This window comes from Aotus nancymaae, unplaced genomic scaffold, assembly GCF_030222135.1.
Source record: "Aotus nancymaae isolate 86718 unplaced genomic scaffold, 86718_ANA_hifiasm-v0.15.2.pri h1tg000036l, whole genome shotgun sequence".
Lineage (NCBI taxonomy): Eukaryota > Metazoa > Chordata > Mammalia > Primates > Aotidae > Aotus > Aotus nancymaae.
In genome coordinates this window covers 67,458,540-67,481,662 of record NW_026988450.1, presented here as the reverse complement: position 1 = coordinate 67,481,662, position 23,123 = coordinate 67,458,540, and positions in this window count along the sequence as shown.

Genomic DNA, 23,123 nt, shown 5'->3' with positions numbered 1-23,123 from the left:
GAAAGCACTGATAAACCACTAGAAAGACTAATCAGGAAAGACAAGAGAGATGAAATGTAAATGCCAGTATTAGGAAAGGTGGACAATGACTGCATATCTTCCAGATTAAAAAATAATAAAAAAGGGAATACACTGCAAAATTTTTGGCAATAAATTTCAAAATTTAGATTAAATAGACATTTTTTGAAGAACATTACCTCAAAATTAATGCAAAAATAAACAGATAACTTGAAGAACTTATGCATAATAAAGATATTTAATAATAAATTTGTAAGTAAAACCCGCCTACAGAGAATGTTCTGGCCTATTTGATGGGAGAATTTGGTAAACTTGATGAAATCTCTATGGAAGAAGCAGAACTAATATTACAAAAATTCTTCCAGATAATAGACGAGGAAGGGACACTGCCTAACTTGTTTTCTGAGGCCAGTAAAACCTTGACATGTACACTTGACATGCAACATTGAAAGAAAGGAATTTCCTCAGTCTGATGACAGATGATATTATACTTAATGAAGAAATACTGAGTGCTTTCCCCTTAAAATGAGGATCAAGGAAAGAATGTCTACTCTTGACACTACTATTCAACATTACTTTGGATCCCTAGCAAGACCACTAAGGGGAGAAATAGAAATTAAAGGTATACAGATCAGAAAAAAAGGAATAAAATTTTTTATTCACAGATGATGCTTTGAACATAGAAAATCCCAAGGGATATTTAGAATCTAAAAGGGACATATATCTCTACTACCACTAACTAAATTTAGCGAGGATACGAGACACAAAATCAAGATAAAAATCATTTTATATTTTTATATATCAATAATGAACAATTGTAAAATGTAACTTATAAAATTTGTTTTACTATAAAATTTAAAAATTCAAAATATTTGCAGATAAATCTAAGAAATATGCCCAAGACTGCTATAATGTAAACTATGAAACACCGTCAAAAAGTGAAAGTCTAAATAAACATATTAAGATGTCAATTCTTTTCAAATTGACTAATAAATGGATTCAATATAATCCCAGTCAAAATTCCAGCAAAGTTTTTTTTTTGTTGTTGTTGTTGTTAAAATGACAATCTAATTTTAAATACAAATGGAAATCAAAAGGACTTAAAATTGTTATACTTTATAAAGAAAAATATAGTTGGAAGACATACACTAGCTGATTTTAAGACTTACTATGAAGCTACAGTAATTAAGACAGTGTGATACTGCTTTAAGGATGGACAAAGAGATAATGGAACAAAACAGAAAATCCAGAAATAGATCCACAGACACATTTTATCTTCAACCAAAGTGCTAATGCAAATAATAAGGAAAAGCTTTTATAAAAGTAAGTGATGTTTGGATGATTAGACCCCCCATTAGGTAAAATGACTCTTAACTTCTACCTAACATCATTTTGAGATTGATCATAGTTCTAGATTTAAAGCTAAAACTATAAAGTTTTTAGGAGAAGACATAAGAGACTATTATTACTACCTTGTGATAGGCAGAAATTCCTTAGAGAGAACATCTAAAGCACTAATAATTCAAAAGATGATAAATCACATTTCATCAAAATTTTAAATTTTGGCTCTTCAAAGGCACTACTAAGAAAATTTAAGGAAAGTAAGGTATTGGGAGGAAATATTTGCATAACATATATCTGACAAATGACTTGCATGCAGAATATGTAAACAATTCCTAAAAATTAATAATAAAAAATTCAATTTCAAAACATGGGCTAAAGTTTTAAATGCAAATTTCACAAAAGACACAAAAATGGCCAAAAAGCACATGAAAAGATGTTTAACATTATCAGTCATCGAGGAAATGCAAATTAAAACAAAAAAATAAATAACCCATATGCGTTAGAATGACTAAATTAAAATGATTGACAACCTTGAATATTAGCAAGGATAAACAGCAAGCTGGAACTCACATACGTTGCTGGTTAAAATGGAACAAAGCACTTTATACAATGTTTAGGAAATTTCTTATAAAGTAAAATATACTTTACAGATGTACTGCTCATGGCTTAGCAATCATGTGCTTAAGTATTTACCCAAGAGAAATGAAAACCTGTGTCTGTGAAACCTGTAAAAATGATCAGAGAAGGTTTTCTCGTAACAGTCTCAAACTGAAAACAACCCAATTACCTATCAGAAGGTGAACAGATAAACAAACCGTGATACTACTTAGCAATGTTAACTATTGATACACATAACTAAATGGATGACTCTTCAAAAAATAATGCTGATTAAAAGAAGCGGGACAGAAGAGTACATTCTGTGTGGTTTCATTTATATAAAGTACTAGAGCAGGCAAAACTAATCCATGGAGCTAGAACTCAAAACAAGGTTTTCCATGGGTTAGAGATATTGACTGGAAAGGGGCATGAGGAAAGTTGCTGGATAAATAAAACTATATCTTGACAAGCATGGTAGATCCACAGTTTGTACACTGGCCAAAGATCGTTGAACTGCATTCCTAAAATGCATATATTTTAATGTATATTAATTTAACCTCAATAAGAAAATAAAAATTGTAACACAAACTACACAGTATTATTCTAGTTTTATTTTAACAAAGTCACTTAATAAATAAGGCAATCACATAAGTGTCAGGTATTTAACAAGTTCTGGCTAGGAATTTGTTTTCCTCCTTCCTTTTCTCCCTTTCTTCCTTTTCTGTAGTCATATGATGAGCTGTTAAAACTGTAAAGGTGATGTTGCTTTTCATTTATTTTATGGTACCTATAGAATTAGGCTGTTTCTAGCTGGGTATGGTGGCTCACGCCTGTAATGTCAGCACTTTGGGAAGTCGAAGTGGGTGAATCATTTGAGGTCAGGAGTTCGAGACTAGCCTGGCCAACATAACGAAACCCTGTCTTTACTAATAATACAAAAATTAGCCAGCCGTGGTGATGTATGCCTGTAATCCCAACTACTCGGGAGGTTGAGACAGGAGAATTGCTTGAACCTTGGAGGCAGAGGTTGCAGTGAATGAGATTGCCCTACTGCTCTTCAGCCTGGGTCACAGAGTGAAACTGTGTCTCAAAAAAAAAAAAAAAAAAAAAGAATTAGGCCGTTCACTTCTCTGTAAAATGTGAAAAAAAAAAAATTGTATTTGCCTAGTAGGGCATCTGTGAATATTAAATAAATTAATAAACGTAAAGCACATAGTTCCTGACACATATTTATGACTCAATAAATTTTTATCTATATTATTATTGCCAATTATTACATTCTCAGCACTCAAACTCTGTGACAATGTAGATATTGCATCAAAATGAGTACATGCACACATATATTTATATCCATATTTATACACACATAACACACATAAAGATTTTAATTAATATATTTTGATAGTTTTAATTTTCCTTTCATGTAGTAGTTTCTTATATTTTTAACAAATGAAGATACTTCACTGCTTCACCTATTCAGTTTTATTCCATTCAACTAATATTTGTTGGGTTGACTGTTACATGTTGGATACTTTTGTGTTTGTTGAGCATAAAGTGTCAAACAGTATTAATACTTCCTGTTCTTGTGGGGTTTCCAGTCTACCAGAGAACACAGATATTAAACTAGAGATAACAAGTTAGATTAATGTTATGTTTGGGAAAATATCTGTTACTACAGGAAAGTACAACTGTCATCTATTAACTTAGTTTCTAGGCAATAATAAAGTTAATTATTTAATAATTCATTTTGATAATGGTTTCTCAGAGTATATAGCCTAACCACGTACACTTTTGCACTTCTTGCCTTAGTTATTTTAAAAATAGAACCATTTGATCATTGGACTTTTTGTGATAATCAGATACCTAGTAGCTTAGAATGAAAGAATGAAGATTTTGAATCCAGTTATTCACAAAATCCGAATGTACCGAGTTAATAAAGAAAACACAGGCACAAATTTGCCATTATTTAAAAATGCACTGGAGTTATCAGTGCACTTAGTGAATCAATATATGAATCTAATGAGCAGAATAGAAGTGTAATTCTGAATGTAAAATACTGAAATATATTTAATTTTAGATTGATCAAAGATTGACTTTATAACCTTTGTCATCATATTTTATTTCTTTTATAAGGATTTTGCTCTTTGAAAGCAGAAAGTAATGAGAAGTGAAACTGTATTTTAAAGTTTACAAACTACATCAGCTATTCTGAGTGAAAGGAAGTAATAAATGTCAAAAATAATGTTATAAAATTTTGTACATTTCAGTTTTATTTGACATTTTAAGTAGCTGTACTGCCAAATATTACAGAAATAAACAAGGCTTAGATATAATAATGTATATTGCATTCTTCAAAGGAACTATAATCTTCTTTAGAGCATAGACTTTCCTATCGATCTATTTATTTTAATGACTCTATAAATATCTTTGGAAGGAATGAAGTGTTTTTGTTTACAATTGATTGAATAGCTAATGAAGAAGTTTTTCCTAACACATTTTTAAATATATTCATGCATATATTCATCTGTTTAGCCAGGCAGCCAGCTATGAGTTTTGAGTTTGTCCAAGGTTGACAGTCATTCTTTCAAAAGCTTTTTTTGAGGATCTTCTATGTGCAATGCTAGGCTAGATGTGGCAAAAGGATGAAGATAAACAATGTTGGTTCCTGGCTTCAAGTGAGTCATGATTATTATCTAAAGGAAATTTCTTTAAATATCATAAATTGTGTTAATCATTTGTTTGTTTCAAGATATTAAATTTTTATGACTGAAACATCCTAGTCCATGTAATTTGGAAGTACTATAGAATATAAAATGGGCCAAATTTTTTAAAGATAATTTTAAATCTTTACATTGAAATTCTTTTACAGGTGAAATTTCAGATTTAAATATTAGTGCTGCATTCATCTAAAATTTCTATATTGAAGTCTTTTTCTTTTTCTCATTCTCTCCTTGCTACATCTTCAAGTATATAAATGTAGGTATAACTTTCTATTATTAAATCATAAACTAACAACTCCTTTTCTTCTCTACACTATAGTCTTTGTACCTTACACTGTATATATGTATGTGTGTAACATGTGTGCTTATGTATTATATATACACACACATGTAATAGTATACACTTTAACATCAAACATGAGGCTGCCTATGTTTGCAGGGCAAAGTGTGGTACACAAAAATGAGTAAAAGCGAATGAGAGAGAGAAAATTAGATTTTCTGAGGATCTAAAATAGCTGGCAAATAGCACTGCTTAGAAAGTCAATTTACCACAGGTGGCTTTAACTTTTTACTATTGACTCCAGCTTATACACAATGCTTCTTAGCAAATAAGGGCACAAAAGTGTTGTAACCAATCACTGAAGCACTCAAGCAGTAACAGGAAGAGATAAATGGCAACAAAAGGAAGAAAGAAAAAAGAAAAAAGGAGTATTAAAATTCAGACATCAAAATTCTGAAAGCGTAGACATCTCGGAACAGTGAAAAACTCCAAAACTTTATAAGTACTCAGGACTTTCTTATTTTATAATATGATACAATGATTCATATTCATGATAATCATGTCAACAAACAAAAATGTTTTTCTGTTTGACATGATTTTGAAGAAGTGGGTGCAGTGTAATTCAGTTTATTAAATTTTCCTCTGAAATCATTTAAGAATTTGGTCATTGAATAGGGAAATTTCCATCAATCTACATACCTTTCTGTGAAATGCTTTATTCTGTAATAACTTTGGGTATGTAAGGCAGGCATTCACTTTTCCTGGAGTCTAACCCTATGCATTTATTTCTTTCTGGATCTTCTCTGTTTAACTTGCGTTTTCTTGGTAATGAAATTTCCTTAAATGCAGTGTGGTTAAATATGAATATAGAGAAAGATTTGTCTTTACTGTGTAGTGGGGTATCACATTAACATTGCCATACTTTGTCATCTTTAGTGATAACGTTCTTAGAAATTCTTGCCACAAATTATTTTCAAAGTTACTCCACGGCTAAGAATATGAGTGTATCATAAAATTGTCTCCTTTCAGTGCACAATTCCATTTACTCACTTAAGATTGTTTTTGTTGATGCATACGGTTTCCCAGAATGACCCTTTATAACATTTCTTGGCTGTTGATATCATCAGTCCTTTTGGAATCCTGAAATTTAAAAGCATAAGACTTTATAAGTCTTTAAAAAATTACTAATTTTCATCTATTTTAATTACTGAAGCAATCACCAAGACTGATAGCAATTTGGTTTTCAATCTAGATTTAGAGGCTATTGCTTATGGTTTTTAGTTTTCTTTGTATCTTCCTAATTCTTTTTTGTTTTCTTCTCTGTAATTTACATTAATTCCTTCTTCTTTCATTAACCTCAGTTTTTCTTCTCCACAGAACGCAGTCTTGGAGGAACGTCCATCAGGGTTTCTTGGCCTTCTTAAGCTAAGAGATGTCTAAATCCCCAAAGGCTGAAGTCTAAACTAGCATAAAAGAGTCATATAGGAATGCAGAAAGAGTCTAGATTTTATACTATCCACCAGAGAAAGGAATGGTAATAAAGTCATTTTTTTCTCTATGCACTAAATTATGAGCCTATCTTTCTGAGTTATTCCTATGCTCTCCTACTGCAGATGGCTACCACTGTGAATGAAGGAAGAGTGTCTGTGACAGCTCCAGTTTCCATCACCTTTATTGTTTGTAATCTCAGAGGAAGAAAGATACATAGTCTTTCCTGTCATCTATTTATTAAACCTTCCAAGAAAATAATCCATCAGGTACTTGAGTAGCATGCTTATTCTGAACCAATCATAGTGGTTGGTGAAAAATGTTTATCTGATGGGCCAGCCTAGAGCATGACCCCACCCATGAAAATGAGAGGCAGAACAATGGGTTTGCACCCTCATCACAGCCACATGGAAGAACACGTGTTGAACAAGAAAAATCAATGTCCATTATAAGGAATAAGCCAGGACACTATTTGAGTGTAGACCTGGCTTTAAATATTAAAAACAGAAATTCTACTTTTAAAATGTGTGTACTTGTGTCAAATGCCCATTGTCTAGACATGTAACTTTGTACTAAATGTTTTTCTTTTCTAAATGCAACATGATAAATTGTCACCCTGAATGTAGATTGAAGTCTTTTGATAGTGACTAACAATGACAACTAAAAACATATAAACAAGGTACATGAAAATGAAGATCTCATAAGAGCAGAGTCATGTTAACAGTAGTGAAATCTATTTTAAAATCCATTAGAAAAGCTTCAGTAGGTACCAGTAATGAGTTTTAAAGCACCTAGGTCAGAAACATTAAACAAGCTGCTAGTTCACCCCACAAGATCCATTAATCATTGATGTTGCCTGCAAAACTGGTCTGTTAAAATGGACCGAGCATGCAGTAGAGGAGGTGCTGACCTGTGAAATGTTCAGACACAAGGACCGCACAGATATTAACTACCAGTGACAGCTTCAATAAGAAACTGAAGGCTGTTGATACTAGAGGAAGAAAAAATTAGGAAAAATTACTGAATATTCTGTCCAGATAAATGTTCCTCTACTTAACTGTTTTTGCTTTTTACCAAGGAGAAACAGTCAGGTGCTCCACACAAAATGCCACCACAAACACTCTTCCCAGCCCTTTAAAACCGATTTGCTGGTTTCACCAACACGCTTCATCTTTTGGTAAACCACCATGACCCATCACACTGAACACTGAATTCTTGCGGCGAAGAGACATCTGTGGTATGCCTGCAGGCTTCAGCTATCGCTTGTTGATGCATGTACTGAGAGTCAAATGTGTATGTTCCCGAACCTCTTTATGCCAGTTCACTTATGACTATAATAAAAGAATTAACTGTTAATAAAGCAAAGCTATATTCATCATAAAAGGAATGTTTCTGTAAAAATTAAGTTGGATCTATTGTAAAATCTTGACAAATATCATTTTCAAAAAAATGCTGTGGAATTAGGTAAGTTTACCACTTACTTAAGGTGGTCATGCTAGCTGTCTTCCTTAACACCTCAGAGACTTTCCACTCCATGTTTTACCTTGTGTATCTTCTGATGTTCCCCTCAATTTCACCTTTCTCCTTTTTCTGTTATCTTCTGTTATTCAGGAGGCTGAACTATAAAAATTAATTCATCAATAGACTCCTTTGCTATCTGGCTTTGACTTGTTTTGGCCAATGAGGAACAATGGCAGGAGACTTAAAGGAAGAGACGTCTTGAATGTTTATTGCTCAACTCCCAGTGGGGTCACATTGGGCTGGCTTTACCCTTGACCAAAATTCTGATTTTCCATCAGCATTCTTTCTTTGGCTTCTAGTAATTGCTCCCTCTCTTCTCTTTTCAGTCCTATAAGTGTTAATGGTGCTTAATTTTTTACCAGTTCTAGTGCACTACATTATCTGTGTTTCTCTATACTTTGTCCATTTTTTTTTTTTTTTGCTTCTAGTCACTATTATTATTATTATTTTTTGAGATGGCATCTTGCTCTGTTGCCCAGGCTGGTGTGCAGTAGAGCAATCTCGGCTCACTGCAACCTCTGCCTCTCGGGTTCAAGTAATTCTCCTGCCTCGGCATCCCAAGGAGCTGGGATTACAGGCACCCGCCACCATGCCCAGCTAATTTTTGTATTTTTAGTAGAGATGGGGTTTCACCATTTGGCCAGGCTGGTCTCAAACTCCTGGCCTCAGGTGATACACTCGCCTCAGCCCCCCAAAGTGCTGGGATTACAGGAATGAGCCAACGTGCTCGGCCTAGTCCCTCTTTTAAACTTGCCTTGACTTACTCATTTTGGGTCTATCAGCTGCTCCTACTAGTACCCTGACTCACTTAGCGAGGGAGTTGAAAGTGTAGCAGCTGTCATGAGACAGCCCTGGATACCTATATTGACTCTATGATTTCCTATTCTAAGTAGAGGATGTACAGCATCTAAGGTAACTTATCAAACTCCAATGTTTATTCATAAAAATATGGATAATAATAAATTTGACTCCACAAGCATACAATCTGTTCCTACTGCTATAGGAAGAATGAATTATTTACAGCTTTTTTTGCTTAGTTCAGTGTCTGGCACATACTGAGTGCTTATTAAATTTCGGTGAATGAATAAATTAATGTGTGAACGAATGACAGTATTTTCTTATACAGATGCACCTCCTGGCAAATGTGACAGTCAGTGATCTGATAATTCCTCTATGGCATTTAGAAAAAAATTTCCTTAGGTGATAACCAGATTTGCCCCACATTGAGAACTTTCATTAATGTCTCTTCCCATTGGGCAAGCTCAAACTCTAAAATAAATCTTGTAAAATTTAAATGAGCTAAAATAAAATGGTGCATAATGAGTCATGAAGATACACATTACTTTGACTTTACAGCCATGTGGGCTAGAATTTATGTCTATATATATCTATAGATATAGATATAGATATTAAAAATTCACTTCCTAGTCAAGATTAATACAAATATTTGTGCATATACATACACACACATATATGTATATATAATATATACATTTGGCTGGGTGCGGTGGCTCACGCCTGTAATCCCAGCACTTTGGGAGGCCGAGGTGGGCGGATCACGAGGTCAAGAAATCGAGACCATCCTGGTCAACATGGTGAAACCCCGTCTCTACTAAAAATATAAAAATTAGCTGGGCGTCGTGGCATGCGCCTGTAGTCCCAGCTACTCAAGATGCTGAGGCAGGAGAATTGCTTGAACCCAGGAGGCAGAGGTTGCAGTGAGCCGAGATCGCGCCACTGCACTCCAGCCTGGAGCCTGGCGATGGAGCAAGACTCTGTCTAAAAAAAAAAAAAAAATATATATATATATATATATATATACACACACATATATAAAAATATTTATCTCTGATAAATATATATCTATTAGAAATTATATATATATTTTATAAATAAAAAATATATAATATATACATATACCTCTTCTCTGATATGTATATAAATCAGAGAAGAATTAGCCAGTGTACAAGCAGAGTTGAAAAGGTATAGAGAGAGCACAGAAGTTGGAGTTAGTTTTGCTCCATTAGAAGATGGCAAATAGTTAAAAATGAGATGTTACAAGACACTGAAGAAAAGGTCTAATAAAACCTCTCAGTTGAATAAAGTGATTTGGGGCAAAGAATAGATGAAGAATGTAGACTTCTCATCTATAGTTTCAGAGAGTCTCAAAGAAACAGCCACTGACTTGGGAAAGGAGGGGTGAAAGTGGGGTGGGGCAGGAGGCACTGAGCATGCAAGCGACACATGGGTTCTGAGAACTCTTCCTATTCAAGAACTTTGTGAGTGGTTGCTGGTACTGAAGCTTACTAATTTTTTTTTTTTTTTGAAATGGAGTCTCGCTCTGTCACCCAGGCTGGAGTACAGTGGCGCAATCTCGGCTCACTGCAATCTCCGCCTCCCAGGCTCAAGCAATTTTCCTGTCTCAGCCTCTCAAGTAGCTGGGATTACATGGGCCACCATGCCTGGCTAATTTCTGTATTTTTAGTAGAGACCAGGTTTCACCATGTTGGCCAGGGTGGTCTTGGACTCCTGACTTCAGATGATCCACCAGCCTTGGCCTCCCAAAGTGCTGGGATTACAAGCGTGAGCCAACTTGCCCTGCCCGAAGCCTACTAATTTTTGAAGGGATTACATTGCTAAAGAAACCACAACTCTGGTTTAAAAAATCCCTTGATTTGATGAGATCTAAACCAATTCTTAGATCCCAAACTTTTGAAGAGAGAGAGCTAAGCTTCAAAGGCTCTTACAGCTACAGAAGAAGACATGGTCTCTAACACCTGCACCAGCCGTGGCCAAGGAGAATAAAGGACAAGGAGGACCTTCCATGCACACAGAACCAGGAGTGGTAGAGAACGCTGGTCAAAGGCATTCCTCCCAGGCAGCATACTGATGATGGGGAGACAGCAGTGTACGAGAGCACATATGCACTGATACTGGCAGCCTGAACAACCTTACGTTTTCAAATTGGCTAATGGCACTGCACTGTCAAATTGCCCTGTATAGTGTCTCACTTCAACAGAAATATCTTGCTTTAAATAATAAACACAAGCTTTTTGCATCTCAAAAATGTCAACTTGTTAAAAAATAAATAGGCAATAAGATCACTATGGACATTATAACAATTTTAAATACCTCATGCAAGTGGCTTCTTGGAAAACCGTAATTGCGAGTTTCTCATTTGGGAAATTTCCGGTAATTGTCAAGACACTCAGGGAAACTGAAATTTCAGTGAATATGAAAACAATCATGACTCAGTAGGATTGATTTTTAGCTGACAGTTATATCTTCATGGTCTTACCTGTGTTTGGTTTCTGTGTGAATCACTAAATAGAGCCTTGTTTATTGGATTGAGATATTCAGACCAGTGTGCCTGGGAGGTTCAATGTGAAAAAAAGCATGGCCTGTCTTGCTCTACTATCGGTTTTACTTAAAGGCCAGATGGACACATTATTTTATATTAAAATAAACACACTATAATGTGGAATACATGGAAACATTTAGATAAATTTTTTTAGATGAGATATGAAACTGCAAATACATTTATTTTTGCAGCATTGACATACTTCAGCTTTCCTGGGCTGAATCACTTGGCAAGAACAAGTTTGCATGCCTAAGTTAACTGTGAAACTGGGAGGTGAGAGAGAACAGAAGGAAAAAAGAAGTGTAGGAGGAATTTTACAATTTAACAAGATGGATATTGGCGCCTTACGATATTTATATCCAAGATCCCACTGATCCTAGGCCACTGGGTAGAAAAACAAGATTGAGGCCTGGGACTTGTAAGGTTGAATGCTCCAAGTAATTGTGATGTATAATGTTACCTGAGCAGGATGAAGGTAGAGTAATGGCATACTCTGCCCTTTGTCTCTTTTCATTTCTTTACTTTTCTTCCATTCAGCCATTTAGCTCAATTCAAAGTCAACATAATTCAGAATACTAGTATTCCATTCAGAGACATATCAATGTTTAGATAGATGAATAGGTAGGTAGGTAGATAGATAAGAGAGAAAAAGAGACACAGAGAAAGAGAGCAATTCCATGAGTTAATGGAATCCTTACTCACCCTCATCTTACCCCTACTCCTGCCACAAAAGACCAAGACTGAGCAAAGACCAAGTGTAAGCGCAAGACCAAGACAGAGCAACTTTGGGACAATCACAGGAAATTTTGTCACAGCCAGCAAGGCGCACTGTATTTATCCCTGGAGCTGGTAAAGTGGGAGGATGAGCGTTTGGCATTGCAGGTGATCATCATTCTCATTATGGGATGAGGGACTACAAAAAAGAGCCAAAAACTACAAGAACCTAGAGAAGGCAGAGCTTTTCAGGCTCTGCATCAAGATGCACTCCAAGCTGCAGCCCTGTGTTTCCCAGCTTCCTTTCCTGCTTCTATTAGTCTGAGTTGGGTTTCTGTCTCCTCCCATTGAAAATTTCTGAAGCAGCAGTATTAAGGGAAAGGAACAAGCCTAGAAATGGTGGTGCAAAGGGAAAGGGGAAACTTGTGTCTAGAGTAAACATTACCCGTGCAAATGACCTCTGCCTTGATTGAGCTGACAGTAACTAAAAATAAAATGCTGAGTCATGCCCTATGTGTAGGGATTCAATTAAAACTTAAATAAATCTACAATAACCAACTTACTGGTAGTTTTTTTTTTTTTTTTGGATAGCATACAATAAATTGCATAAATATCTACTTTACAAGCATGATGCCTGTGGTGCCAAAGACTATCAGGGTATTGTTACTGGAAACGTTTCAAAAATGTTTTTCAGAGATAAGGATTGGCAATCACCGGAGCATCCTCAGAGACCTGAGATGCTAAGATGTGCCAGGGAGTGGACTGCACTCCTGAATTACATCTGGCACTGTTTTTCTTACCAATTTAAAGAGCTCCTAAAGTTAGAAACCATATCTTAGACCTTACTGTAGCTGTCAAAGCCAGCTCTGCAGACCTAGCAACTTTTTTCATCTGTAAATAAACCTGTTTACTTGCAGATATTTTCTAAAAAGTCCCTACAACCCACTGTATTGTCTTAGACAACTTCTCTTGGCTCTACCCTCTATTTTTTCATTAAAAATTGCCTATTCAATACTGGGTCCATGTTGCATGGCCTAACATCTCGTTTGTACTATTCTCCTCAGCTTTTTACTCTGACACTTTATTACAACTGTCTATATTAATTCTGCTTGCTGTTTTTTGAAACAGTCTCATTCGATCACCCAAGCTAGAGTGCAATGGCGCCATCTCAGCTTACTGCAATCTCTGCTTCCAGGGTTCAAGCAATTCCTGTGCCTCAGCCTCCTGAGCAGCTGGGATTACAGGTGCTTCTCACCATGCCTGGCTTTTTCATTTGTTTGTTTGTTATTTCAGTAGAGATGGGGTTTCTCCATGTTGGCCAAGTTGGTGTCACACTCTTGACCTCAAGTGATCCGCCCACCTCAGCCTCCCAAAGTGCTGGGATTACAGGTGTGAGCCACCATATCTGGCCTACTTCCTGCTTTTGAACTTCTTCCACCTTATCTTATCCTAGTTTCCAGAATCCCTAATAGGCCACCATCACCTTCATTTGCTGAAGAACTGAGTTTGGTCCCTTTCTTTGTGCTACATATATTCGTTTGCTTCTCTAACTCCATGTCTATCTGGCTTCACCATGTTCAGAGTCTCAAAAGTGAATTTTATAGACAACAATGACTGGATGCTTACCTTCTGGCTTCCTGCTGGGATTGAACAATGGGAAGCACCTGTAGGAGAACAAAACAACAGTAGGAGATACAAGTGAGCTGATGACCTCTTGGCTTCCCTCTGTGACTGGCATCAGGTTGTTTTCCCACTCCAAGGCCACAGTTTCTCTCAGGGAGCTCTTGTATGTGGCTTTCTGCAGGCTTGGCAGAAAGCCTTCCCCACACATCCAGGTCCTCACATCAGCCCTACAGGCTCTGCCGTAACTGCTTTTTATCACCTCTTGATGATTTCCCTTAACCTTGGCTACACCTTTGTAAAAAATTCTCTTTGCTATCCTTCTCAATTACTCTATTTACATGTGCCATTTTTCCCATCTGGATGCTGACTAAAGTACCTCTATTCCTCAATACATTGCACATAATAGGTCCAGTAGACACCAAGAGACCTTGAGTTCTATTCCTGGGTTCATCGTTTATAAGCTCATTATAGGGCATATGTATCCATGACTAATTACATCCTGGACACTTTGCCTTGGACTTCATGCTACAAAGATGAATCTGGCGTAATTCCTGGCCTCAACAGAAAATACTATGAAAGAAACATATAGAGCTTTACTGAGAGAGATCCCCGAGGGCCTTTGGGAAGCTGAGATGTGTGAACTGTGTTTTATCAAATGAACGAAAGGTTGGTCAGCAGATGCTATAGTCTGAACGTTTGTGTCTGCTCAAAATCCGTATTTTGAAATCCTAACCTTCAATGTGAAGGCATTAGAAGGTGAGGCCCTTGAGATGTGATTAGGTTACCAGGGAAGAACCTACATGAATGGGATTAGTATCCTTATAAAAGAGACCTCAAAGAGCTCCTTTTTTTTTCTCCCCTCTCCTGCCGTGTGTGGACAGTTAGAAGACAGCTCTCTTTAAAACAGCAAGTGGGCCCTCACCAGACAGTGAAACTTCTGCCTCCTGGGTCTTGAAATTCTCACCCTCCAGAACTATGAGAACTAAATTTCTGTTGTTTGTAAGCCATACAGTCTCTGCTACTCTGTTATAGAAGTCTGAATGGACTAAGACAGAAACCATGGGGAACAATACATAAAGAAGGCAACACACAAATCAGAGAGATGGATATGTCATAGAAACTGCTCGTATATGTGTCTATTTGGAGGTATGTACCTAGGAAGAAAGTGGCAAATGGCAGGAGGTGAAAATGTAAGCAACAGCCACATTACAAAGAATGCATATTCATTCATCAAATATCTAGGTTTCATAGCATGTCATATTGTGAATTTGTGACTTTAATCTGCAGGACTACAAGACTAAGAGGTAGGATTGGAACTGCAAAAGTTAGAAAAATGATTGATTGGCATCATGAATTAAGTCTTATTCTATTCTAAACATTAAATAAAAGCAGCACATCCTGTTACTTGCAAGTAGCAAGGATGTGCTCAAGTAGTAGCAAGAGAGGAAGACAGCAGTCACTTAAAACTGATGTGGAGTAAATTCTTTAGTCTAGAATAGGATTTCTACAGCAGAGGGACATGAATGCTTTTAGAATCCTAGAAAAAGGACTTGAGGTCCTCACCACTGATGCTTCCCTCCAGCAACACTCTCAATGTCCTTTAAGAGGACCCTGTGCTCTCCATCTTCCCATCATACTCCCTCTTGGGTTAACATCACTCCAGCCCAGGGGACCCCAATATTTCATCTTCCCCTCCCTGTCAGAGAAGTTGTTTCTCATGGTTCTTTTCAGGAGCTTTATCATGTTTGACTTTAAGGGTTTTCAACAAGATCCCCATGAAACACTCTATCTCTATTAGAATCATTTCTCTATGTGAGGCTATATTTTTCCTTGCCTTCCAAGGACAGAAAAAGAATGGTCTTCAAATTCTTGAAATATCTATTTGTTTCTTTTGAAGAATGGATGAAATGTTTCTAAGTTGCAAACATATTCATAACCAATGGAGGTGTTGTGTAACAGTAATGTTTTTATAGTCTTTTTCTTCCCCACACATCCAGGAATAGATGTGTTGTACATACAGATGACAAGCTCATAAAAGTTGAGTTTTGAGAAGTCACATAGAAGACATGTAGAAAAGCCATAGCAGAAACTGGACCAGCCAAATATGCCCATTATCACAGGGTGAAACAGAGATGTGCAGTGATTAGCAATACCAGCACTGGACTGGACGGCTGCACTGAAATCTCAGCAGGGTGGCCTGAGGGATGTTACTCAATCTCTGTGCCTCGGTTTCTTTATAGGTAAATTGAAGATAATTATAGTATGTACCACATGGGTCGTGACTTGAGGATTAGACTAAAACATGTAAAATGCTTAGCACAGTGCTCAAATTACATCATTATAATTCATAACAATAATAGTTGTGACTATCTTCGGACTGACATGCCCAGCCACCATTCTTAGTCTTGCTGCTTTAACTCTCCTTTACAAGCAAGCTTCTTGAAAATCTTTTCTATATACACTATCTCTACTTCTTTCAGCCCATTTCCTCTCCAAGCCCATTTTTCTTTGGTTTTGTTTTCCATCCTGGTACTGACAAACACAATAGATACTATTTTTTTGAGACAGAGTCTCGCTATGTCACTTGGACTGGAGTGTAGTAGCACAATCTCAGCTCACTGCCAACCTCTGTCTCCTGGGTTCAAGCGATTCTCCTGCTTCAGCCTCCTGAGTAGCTGGATTACAGGCATGCACCACCATGCCCGGGTACTTTTTGTATTTTTAGTAGATGAGGTTTCACCATGTGGACAGGCTGGTCTTGAACTCCTGACCTCATGTGATCTACCTGTCTCCACCTCCCAAAGTGCTGAAATTATAGGTATGAGCCACCACACCGGCTCCCAATAGGTAATTTTTAATTACTGTTTTTACTTGAACTTTCAGAGACATTCAATACAGTTGTCACTTTTTTTTCTTTCTTTTTTTCTTTATTATACTTTCTGTTCTGGGCTACATGTGCAGAACGTGCAGGTTTGTTGCACAGGATCAGAGAATACTATAAACACCTCTATGCAAATAAATTAGAAATTCTAGAAGAAATAGATAAATTCCTGGACACATACACCCTCCCAAGACTAAACCAGGAAGAAGTTGAATCCCTGAATAGACCAATAACAAGTTCTGAAATTCAGGCAGCAATTACTACCCTACCAACCAAAAAAAGTTCAAGGCCAGACAGATTCATGGCCAAATTCTACCAGAGGTACAAAGAAGAGCTCATTATAGGGCAAATATGTATTGGGCAAATACTTCCTTCTGGAACTATTCCAAACAATAGAAAGACAGGGAATCCTACCTAACTCATATTATGAGGCCAGCATCATTCTGATACCAAAACTTGGCAGAGACACAATGAAAAAAGAAAATTTCAGGCCAATATCCCTGAAGAACATTGATGTGAAAATCATCAATAAGATACTGGCAAATCGAACCCAACAGCTCATCAAAAAGCTTGTTCACCACAATCAAGTCAGCTTCATCCCTAAGATGCAAGGCTGGTTCAACATACACAAATCAATAAACATAATACATCACATAAACAGAACCAATGACAAAAACCACATTTATCTCAACAGATGCAGAAAAGGCCTTTGACAAAATTTAACAGCCCTCATGCTAAAAACTCTCAATAAACTAGGTATTGATGGAACGTATCTGAAAATAATAAGAGCTATTTATGACAAACCTACAGCCAATATCATACTGGATGGGCAAAAATTGGAGGAATTCCCTTTGAAAACCAGCACAAGACAAGGATGTCCTCTCTCACCACTCCTATTCAGCATAGTATTGGAAGTTCTGGCCAGGGAAATCAGGGAAGGGAAAGAAATAAAGGATATTCAAATAGGAAAAGAGGAAGTCAAATTGTCTCTGTTTGCAGATGACATGATTGTATGTCTAGAAAACCCCATCATCTCAGCCCCAAATCTCCTTAAGCTGATAAGCAACTTAAGCAAAGTCTTAAGATACAAAATTGATGTGCAAAAATCACAAGCATTCCTATACAACAATAACAGAGAGCCAAATCATGAGTGAACTCCCATTCACAACTGCTACAAAGAGAATAAAATACTTAGGAATACAACTTACAATGGATGAAGGACCTCTTCAAGGAGAACTACAAACCACTGCTCAAGGAAATAAGAGTTGTATGTTTCTTTCTTTTTCAAACATTTCTAATTCTATTACTACTTCTCTGACCACTGTTTATCAGTCTTCCTTAAAAGACTCTCCTTGTTCTTTCTCCTCAACCTTCGAATATTAGGACAACTTTTATCTCAGTCCTGGGATATCTGCTTTCCTTACTCAACATCATTACTCCAAGCAACTTCACCCATTTCTGTAGTGTTAAATCCCATCTACATGCCCATCATTGCTATGGTACTCTGTGACCAGGACTGCCCAAGAGAAGAGCTTAAAAGAACATAAATGGGAAATGTCTAGGTTTTATGACAAGAGCCTCAAATTGCAAAATTGCTGGCAAGAACAATTTCAAGTCCTGGGACCTGGTCTTTGGACATATTATACACCTTTGTTGAGTTGTGGAATTATTGCCTTATTTAGTAGCATACATTGTTTCTGACAAGGTCTTTTAAAAAGAAGAAGATTTGATTGTTCAGGGCTTTTCAGATATAGTATACTTCTCACCCCATCTGAGGTTACTGAGTATTACCACTGTCTTGAGTGAATTCTAGTGAAGAATAGCAGGGAAACTCACTCAGATGTGTAATTTGGTAGATATCACTGCCGGGTAATTAATAAAATATCTGTGAGTTTTGTGTCTTTGAATTCATCTCCAATTTCTTTGATCTAGGTCTGAGACATTTTTTGCATGTGAGCTGGATAAGTAAAAATGATTTAATAGCTTGTGTGGGAGGAGAGGAAACAAGGCTAACACAGCACTCCTCTCATGTTAGAGTGCACTAATATTAAGCCTGGTACATGATGGTAAAAGAATCAAAGATTTATTAGGCACATTCCACTGTTGAGAAGAAAAGGGGAATTTATCCTGATGGGGCCTAAAGGAAGCATATTAGAGACTAACCCTTTCTAATTGCCCCAGAATGGTTGGAGGGAACAAGTTTAGCAGAAAGGCAGACACTAGGAAGAAAAAGCAGAAGCCGACAGCAGTAGCCCAAAAGAGTGGTAGTACATGGAATTGCTGATCACCAGGGCAATGCAGCCATGAGCAAAAAATGCAATGCCATCTACCATCTTTAAGAAAGATGTTGCTGAATAAACATATTTCTGAGGAAAGCCCTGGAAGATCTTGGATACAGAATATGATCAAATATGTCAACAGCTGAAAGATTTGAGCTCCTGAGACTTCTAAAGTTAGTGGGTGCCCCAGGTTCTTCTTCTGTCAATGATTAGAGTATATTCCACATTGTCCTTCACCACAACCAGTGGTTTCAGTTTAGTTCTTCTAGTAGGGGAATAATGGGAAATGTCTGAAACTGAAGTCGACAGTATACATACTTCTTTCAGGAAAAATATCTCCAGCAGTTGAGTGATATGGTTTTGCTCTGTGTCTCCACCCAAATCTCATGTTGAGCTGTAATCTGTAATGTTGCAGTGTTGGGGCACCTGATGGGGATTGATCATGGGGGCAAATTTCCTGTTCTCATAACAGTGAGTTCTCATGAGATCTGGTTAAAATTGCATAGCACTTCCCCCTCACTCTCTTCTCTTCCACTCCACCATGTGAAGAAGGTGCTTGCTACCCCTTCACCCTTCTGCTATGATTGTAAGTTTTCTGAGGTCCCCTCAATCATCTTTCCTGTACAGCTTGTGGACCTGCTGTACAGGAAGATTAAACATCTTTTCTTCAGAAATTACCCAGTCTCAGGTAGTTTTTTATTGCAGTGTCAGAATAGACTAATACAGAAAATTGGTACAAGATAAATGGGGCTTTGCTATAAAGATACTTGAAAATATGGATGTGACTTTGGAACTGTATAATGCGCAGAGGTTGGAACAGTTTGGAGGGATCAGAAGATGACAGGAAATGAGGGAAAGTTTGGAGCTTCCTAGAGACTTGTTGAATGGTTGTGATCAAAATGCTGATAGTGATGTGGACAGTGAAGTCCCAACTGAGGAGGTCTCAGGTGGAGATGAGGAACTTATTGGGAACTGGAGCAAAGGTCATTTTTGCTATGCTTTAGCAAAGAGACTGGTGACATTCTTCCTCTGCTCTAGAGATCTGTGGAAGTTTGAACTTTACGGAGATGATTTAGTGTAACTGGTGGAAGAATGTGCCTAGGCTAAAATGGGCCAAGGTATAACTAAGGCCATTGCTTCAAAGGGTGCAAGCCCCAAGACTTGGCAGCTTCCAAATGGTGTTGGGCTTTTGGGTGTGCAAAAGGCGAGAGTTGAGTTTTGAGGGACCTATGTCTAGATTTCAGATGATTTATATAAATGCCCATATGTCCAGGCAGATGTCTGCTGCAGGGGTGGAGCCCTCATGGAGAACTTCTACTAGGGCAGTGCAGAGAGAAAATGTAGGGTTGGAGCCCCCGCACAGAGTCCTCACTAGGGCACCACCTAGTGGAGCTGTGAGAAGAGGGCCACCATCCTCCAGACCCCAGAATGTTAGATTGACTGATAGCTTGTACCATGTTCCTGGAAAAGTCACAGGCGCTTAATACCAGCATGTGAAAGTAGCTGCAGGGCCTCTACCCTGAAGAGACACAGAGGTGGAGCCTTGAGAGCTTATGCCTTGCATCAAGGTGACCTGAATGTGAGACATGGAGTCACAGGAGATTATTTTGGAGCTTTAAGATTTAATGTTTGCCCTGCTGGGTTTTGGACTCACATGGGGCCTATAATCCCTTTGTTTTGGTCAAGTTCTCCTTTTTGGAATGGTAGCATTTACCCAATAACTAAACCCCTATTGTGTCTTGGAAGTAACTAACTTGATTTTGATTTTAAAGGCTCATAGGCAGAAGGGAGTTTCCCTATCTCAGATAAGACCTTAGACTTGGACTTTTGAGTTAATGCTGGAACGAGTTGAGACTCTGGCAGACTGTTGGGAAGACATGATTGGTTTTGAAATGTTGAGAAGGACATGACATTTGGAAGGGGTCAGGGGCAGAATAATATGGCATGGCTCTGTGTCCCCACCAAAATCTCATGTTTAACTGTAATCCCTAATGTTGGGAAAGGGAACTAGTGGGAGGTGATTGGATCATGGGGACAGATTTGCTCCTTGCTGTTCCCATGATAGTGAGTTCTCAGAGATCTGGTCATTTAAAAGTATGTGCCATTTCCTGTTTTTCTTACTCTCTCCTGCTGCACCATGTGAAGAAGGTGCTTGCTTCCTCTTTACTCTTCTGCTATGATTGTAAGTTTCCCAAGGCTTCCCCAACCATGCTTCCTGTAAAGCCTATAAAACTGTGGGTCAATTAAGCCTCTTTACTTCATAAATCACCCAGTCTCAAGTAGTTCTTTATAGCTATGTGAGAATGGGCTGATACACTGGGATGCCAGTTCAAAAAGCACTTTGTCCAGTTTTGGCGAATTGAGGTAGGACTTATTGAGATTCACGGGAAAGAGATTCTCTAGATCAAAGGTTCCCCCAAAGATCCCCTAGAATAAGGGGTGATTGAGCACATAAACCTAAATGAGAGTGAGTTTACTTTCAGTGGTCTAAGCACAAAACAGATGAAATTGCCTTTCACCCTTGATTATTAGGTGTGAAAGGAAGAAGCGATGTTAAGAATAAAGAAATTACGCATCTATAATGCAAGTGTGTATGTGGTAATTACACTTCTGCAAAAGGTGAGGGTATTCTTCAACAACTATGACTGGCAATTATCAGGAATTGATGGGCCACAAAGATTATGTGAAATGCGAGTATGTTTCAGAATCCCAGCATGCAAATTTATGAGTGATTTAGGACTGATTGCAAACAATTTGACCATAAAAATTTCCAGTGAAAAAATTTTTTGCATACCAGGGCCCAGATATTAAGTACATTTCTGTTCATTTGTAACGAAGAATTTATGGTAATAAAAAAGACGCATCCTTTGCCTCATATGTAATTTCATATTGCAAATATCTAGATAATTCATAAGGCATGAAAAGGTGAGGCCAGAACATTAGTGCACATTGAGCTACTGAATTTTCTGAAATATGATGATAGGGGAAACTTATAACAAAAAATTTTTAAGAGAAGCAGTTGTATAACGCCCCATACCACCCTGATGAGACAGATGATCTAAGGAAAGAAGTGCTCAAGTATTTGCTCTTCCGCACTTTCAAATGTGAAGACACAACCATTTATTTACTCCCTGACTTCCTTTACTTATTCTTTTTATAAAACGTCTCTATGCTGAAGCGTTTAGGGTTAGGAAACCCAGAAGAAATATTTTTCAGCCTTATTCAAAAACTGTCCTTTTTTGATATTTGATTCTAGTGTCTCAAACACATTTGTAAAATATATCGGCTTATCTCCTTTTTTTTTTTTTTTTTTTGTCAAATATAGAGATTAAAATTGGCACTAGCTTCTTGTGTTTGTTAATTCTGTTCTTTAGGTCTTAAGGTCCTTCAGGTATTTTGCCCTAAAATTTAAGGAAAACACAATGTACCTCTTCTGTGAATGGGAGAACTATAGTATCTGTAAGTTGCATACAATAATCCTTCATCAGTTGTAGAGTTTAAGTCCTTGAAAAGGGACTGACCAAAGTCAACAAAATCACAGATCAGATCATACAAAACAAGGAATTTGAGGAAAACTATTTTTAAACATAAATATTCTCAGAAAGTATCCACTTCGAAAACACATCTGTTTCTCCTGGTAAGCTTTCTCTAGAATCATCTTCTCTGAGTTTATTCAGGAAATAACCATGGGAAGTTGTCATCTACTAGGGAAGGGTCACCCACAGTTTTATAGTATATAGACAACGTTTCTTAGTAAAAATATTCACCCAGACCTTGTTGGATTTAAATGGAATGTATTTTGAAGTTATATCTCACCTTACTTTATTCGATCAAGGCTTCAAAAATGCTTCTGTGCCTTCCTGGATTTTTCTTTTAATGGAGTTTCACTCTCGCTGCTCAGGCTAGAGTGCAATGGCGTGATCATGGCTCACTGCAATCTTCACTTCCCGGGTTCAAGTGATTCTCATGTCTCAGCCTCTCTAGTAGCTGGGATTACAGGCATGCGCCACCACGTCCAACTAATTTTGTATTTTTAGTAGAGATGGGGTTTCTCCACGTTGTTCAGGCTGGTCTTGAACTCCTGACCTCAGGCAATTCACCTGCCTTGGTCTCCCAAGGTGCTGGGATTACAGGTGTGAGCCAACACTCCCGGCCCCTGGATTTTTTACAAATCATAAAAAGGGTTATGAGTACCCTTCCTGAGCCTAGCCTTCTATCAACACATCAAGACATGGAGTGTAGACAGTTAGCATCTTTAACACCTCTCCCGAATGGCTATCAACCAATTTTATACAAA